Raw genomic sequence first — 5,693 nt, forward strand, 5'->3', positions numbered from 1 at the left:
CTCTGGCAAAACTAACAGGGTGGTGACTAGAAAAGGGGAAGTTCCAGGTCCCTGCCCCACCCAAGGGAGGGTGGAGCTGAGCAGAGAAAAGAAGCTGCAGAAGAGATTGAGGAAGGAAGGAAGCAGGATGGAGAGCCAGAGGGAGACCTGGAGGAGGCACACGGAGCAGACAGACACATGAAGAAACTACACTTGCCTTTTGGTCATGGACTGGTTGACAGATGTGGGTGAGAGACCCATGGGGAGGTGACAATAGCGGTTTTTGTCTTGATTTTGATTTTGCTCTTTTCCTCCCAGACTTGTCTGGTTGTTTCTGATCTTTTTCTGTGGGTCCCCACTGGAAGATGCTTTAGACTTATGGCAGGCTTTGGGGTCTTGCTCTGGGCTAATCCCATTTGAGTGGACTTTTACCCGGGAGGGGACAGGTAACTTTGGGTGCTTGATTTAGAAACACTATTCTTTGCCTTTCCTGTATTGTTTACTAATTGTATTAAAGTTCCTTTTCATTAAAGTCTCATGTTTTGTGTTGATGCAGCGGATGGCAGAACCTATTTAGAGCATGCAGGTTTGCGGAGTCTGGGCTGCCCCTCTCCCTGCCCTGTAACACTAGGAGCATCTTTTGTTCTGTCATTTAGCCCTAAAACCCTTGAAATTTCTTATGATAAGAGTAGTAGGAGGGGCCTCTCTGGTGGCACAAGGCCTTAAGCACAGCACTGTGAAGCTGTCAGCAGCCTCTGCAGCACAAGTTCAGTCAGTCTGCCTGTTCTGCTCCCCACTCTGTCTCTCATGAATCTTCTCACTCCCTGCACCTCTGGCCTGTACCCCAGCTCTTGTATGCATAAATAAATAAAAATCTTTTTTTTTTTTTTTTTTTAAAGAAGAGTGGTAGGAGCATCTTTGGCCGTTGATCTCAGTTCCTGATGCAGAGTTCCTAAATCCCTTGGAATTTCTAGGTGATGGGAGTGTCTTTTGATGTCATGAGGTGACTCTTAATGGGGCCCTGCAGGGAGACTGGTCCAAAACAAGCCATGGTAAGAGGCTTGCAGCTTTCCCCCCTACTACCTCTTATTCCCTTATGATGCAGTTACAAATGACTGATCTCTCAGATCAGCATTAACAAGTTTGTCTTTCCCATGTTTCTTGCAATTTCCCCCTTGTTTGACAGGTTTGTCTTCTTGCATTCCAAGGAAGAGGGAGTTAAGCAGCAGTTGTTGAAAAAAGCAAGTAGTGCCCACCGGTCTCCCTGCCAACCCCTTTCCCCTCCCCTTTGCAGACCCTTGCCATCTCCCCTTTTTTTTTTCCTTTGTACAAATATCCCTGCAGTCTGCCTAAGAGCAGGACAGTGGTCTTTCAGACATCTGTCTGCTGCCCTTGTCATGTGTCAACAAATTAAACCACTCTCCTTTTCCTCAAACTCTGTTTCCTTTTATTGGCTGAGGGAAACTGAGGCCAGCGTTCAGTATCACTTATTCTGGAGAGGTGAGGGGGGCCAGAAATGGAGTTAATAATTGATTATGTCCACGTGAGGATGTCTCATTAAAATCCCAGTAGTATGGGGATCAGGGAGCATCTGTTACCGAATGCCGGCCTCAGTTTCCCTCAGCCAATAAAAGGAAACTGAGTTTGAGGGAAAAGGAAAGCAGTTTTATTTGTCGACAAATGAGGAGGGCGGCAGACTCATGTCCGAAAGACCACCGTCCAGCTCTCTGGCCTTGGGCAGGGGTATTTATACAAAGGGAAGATGGGTAGGGGTCTGCGAAGGGGAGAGGGAAGGGGTCCGCAAGGAGACAAGTGGGCACCAGCTCAACAAGGAGATGGATGGGTACCAGCTGGTTTTCATTAAGGGGAGGGGGAAAGTGTAGAGATGGGGGAAGGGAAGGGGTCTTCACAGAGGCCGATGGGTGTCAACTCATCTATCTTAAGGGAAGGGGAAGGTGTCAAGGCACAGAGACCAGTGATAGCCAGCTTGTTTTCCTTAGGGGGAGGGGAAAGGGTCTGCACGGAAACCAAACTGGTGGGCGCCAGCTTGGTTTTCTTCTCAAGGGGAGGGGGAGGCTGCAACAAATGGGAAAGACAAGCTATTCATCCTGTTAATGCTAGATGAGGGGGAATTGCAAGAAATGGGGAAAAGACAAACTTGTTAACTGTATCACATCCAGGTTGGTAAACACATCTGATGTCGTTTTTTGAGTCAGTGGGTTTGGGGTGCAGGGCTCTTGGGTTCACTCTGGGAAATATTTTGTTACAGGACAGGAAGCGGGGCACCTCAGTACCCCGGAACCTGCCTGCTGTAGATAAGGTCTGCCATCCATCACAATAACACACACCATAAAACTTTAATGGGAAGGAACTTTAATCCTGTTGTTAGGGGGAAATGATGTCCTGAGTTAATCCCATACAGGCTTTGTGGACTCCACCCCCACTCCAGACTAAAGCCATCAAGACATTGGGAAAGACAAATCCCATCACCACCAAAGGGAGGGTGGCTGGGACCTGAGGGTGGAGTTGGGCAGCCAGGTTGGATATAAAAACCAAACGCGTGGGCCTTGGGCTCTCGCTGGCTCGCGATCGCTCGCCTCCTGGCTTCACGGCTCCTGGCTGGCGGCGGCCAACTCTGAGAGCGCCATTTGGGATTCCTGATCGGCGGATTGGGTAGGACTCATTTAAAACTTTGTCTCCCACTTTTCTCCCAGAGCTGTACATTTCCTCATTTCCCATTCCCTTGTAAATAAACCTTTTATTAACCTTTCGCGTGTGCCTGCAGTAGAGCATTGATAAGTCCTTTTAAGCGCGCGGGTGAGGACCCACAGTCAGGCACCCCGTTTTGTATCGGGGTTGCTCTACAACACTATTTACAAGAGTTTTAGGAGCCCTGTGTCAGGAACCAGGGGTCGATACAACTGGTGTTGGCCTCAGTTCTGGCTTACATTTCTCTGCCAAGGCTCTGCCATCATCTGGCTAATAAGACAGCCAGTGCTGCGCTCTGACCAGACCCACACTGAGTCAGCTTGGTGCTAAAGGATCAGTGGGGAAGGGGTGCAGGAAGCTCCCTCCCGTACACTGAGTTCTACTGGGAAGTGCTGTGGGGGGAAACCTTGGTGTAGGCTGGGGGCACAGTGGTGAAAGTATTCACCAGAGACAGAGTGCAGAACAAAATGGTAGATTCATTGGAGTACACTGCTAAGAGAAGCAGCTGGCGAGACAGGAGGCCCACTGCATAAAGTGAAGGCCCCGAGGCTCTATTTATACTGTAGGCATCATTGATTAGTTAGGATGAGTGACTATCTTGGGTGTGTCCTGATGAAAGATCAGCTTAATGAGCCAGTTCCCTTGTCAGTCCCATCTCCTCCCTCTATCCTCTCAAGCTTCCCGAAGAGGCCCTGGGGGCGTACTGACTCTAGATCTGGATCATCAGCTTAATCAGCCAATTTCCAAGGCAGTCCCATCCACTCCCTCTGCTACAGGGCATCCTACACATTCAAGCCTCCCAAACCTGCCCACTGGGCAAGGATTTGGGGGAGGAATGTGGCTAGACTTCAGTCTTAGTAATGATACCACCACAGGAAACTCCTGCATGGACAAGGTCTACTGCCTGGACATGTTAGGGGGAAAAGGATGTCCTACAGCTAATTCCATACAGGCTTTGTGGACTCCACCCCCACCCCAGGTCAAAGCCAAAGACACTGGGAACTCCAAATCCCATCACCACCAAAGGGAAGGTGGCTGGGACCTGAGGGTGGGGTTAAGCAGCCAGGTTGGTATAAAGCCAGACACGTGGGCTTGGGGGGGGGGGTCCCCCATTTTGGCTCTCCGCCAGCTCGCAGCATCTGGCCAGCTCTGAGAGTGCTTTTTGGGTTTCCAGGTCGTCGGATCGGGTAGGACGCATTAAAGACTTTATTTCCCTATTTTCTCCCCGAGTTGTACATTTTCCTTATTTCCTTTTCCCTTATAAATAAACCTTTTATTAACCTTTTGTGTGTGCCTGTAGCAGAGTATTAATAAGTCCCTTTTAAGCACGTGGGAGAGGACTCACAGCCAGGCAACCTGTTCAATATCAGGGATGCCCTATAACAGACACACTCACGGCATTCAACCTCATCTGGGTCCAGCACACCCTAAGTGCCACACAATTAAATTGTTGATTATTTTGTAAACCAATTTTCCTTTTAGCAAAATAACACCAAACTACAGAATTCTCAGTCACAACAATCTAAAAAGGGAACCACAACTTAAGAGTGATGTTACTGGTGGAGGACAGGAATAGAAAAAACTGAAAAGGAGGCGCCAGAAGACCAGAAAACTGGCCCACACAGGAGGTGGGGGTAGAAGGGATTAGCATAGCCATTGACACAGCTATGGAAACCAAGATCCTCAGGCAACCAACACCTAGATTACAAGGCCTAAGACCCAAGCAGGTGTCAGACTGCTGTAGGGAGTGTCTAGAGCACAGGCCCAAGGGTAAAGATATGGAGATTGAGCCCAACAGACCCCAAAGGTAAGATATGGAGATTGAGCCCATTGTGGAATCTCCAGGCCCTTTCAGATTCTGCATAGTTACCCAAAATCAGTTCCCAAAACTAACCTGAAGGGTCACAAGGGGTGAGCCCCTCCCAAACAGAAGAAGACTATATCAGTGCAGTCTTTGCACTGGCTCAGGGCAGCAGTCCATCTGCCCACCAGTGACTACGCAGGTACTTCTTTTCACCAGCTCTCTCCCTCTGCAGGGCAGCAGCTTCCTGCATGCCCATGACCTGTACTAAGCCGGGTCTTCTCTTCACTGACTTCCCTCAGCAGAGGCAGGTCTCCTCAAGGTCACTGCCTGTAACCACGCAGGTCTGTCTTAGCAAACCTGTCCCTTTTTGGGGTAGTTCTTCCTGCCCGCTTGTGTCTATGCAAGTGTCTTTTACTCTTCCGTCCCTTTTCCTAATAAACCTGCTCTTTATTTATTTTTTTTAATTCCTTTTTAAAAAAGATTTATTTATACAAGAACTGGGGTACAGGCAGATGTGCGGGAGGGTGAGAGAATTCACCAGAGACAGAGTGGGGAGCAGAATAGGCAGACTGGCGAAATACACTGCTGAGGGGAGCAGCGGGCGCAACAGGAGAGGTCTGTAGGGCCATGTGGGACCCTGCTGGCCGGCCGGGATCAAACCGGCACCGCAGTGAGTGTTACAGGGCAGCCCCGATATAAAACGAGTTGCCTGACTGTGGGTCCTCACCCCCACGCTTAAAAGGGACTTAATACTCCACTGCAGGCACACACAAAAGGTTAATAAAAGATTAGTTTACAAGGGAAGGGGAGATGAGGGAATGTACAATTTAGGGAGAGAAAAGAGGGAAATAAAGTCTTAAATGCGTCCTACCTGTTCTGCTCATCTGAAATCCCAAATGGCACTCTGAGAGCTGGCCGTGAGCCATGAGCCTTGAAGCCAAGAGGCGAGAGAGCCCCCAAGGCCCAAGTGTCTGGTTTTTATACCAAACCTGGCTGTTTAACTCCACCCTCAGGTCCCAGCAACCTTCCCTTTGGTCGTGATGGGATTTGTCTTTCCCAATGTCTTGATGGCTTTGGTCTGGAGTGGTGGGTAGAGTCCATAAAGCCTGTATGGGATTAGCTCAGGACATCCTTTCCCCTAACAAGACTGCAGACAACTTCACAGTGCGGTGCTTAACCGCCTGCGCCACCAGGGGAGGCC

This window comes from Talpa occidentalis, unplaced genomic scaffold, assembly GCF_014898055.3.
Source record: "Talpa occidentalis isolate TD23 unplaced genomic scaffold, MPIMG_talOcc4v2.1 talOcc4.12, whole genome shotgun sequence".
NCBI classification, from domain to species: domain Eukaryota; kingdom Metazoa; phylum Chordata; class Mammalia; order Eulipotyphla; family Talpidae; genus Talpa; species Talpa occidentalis.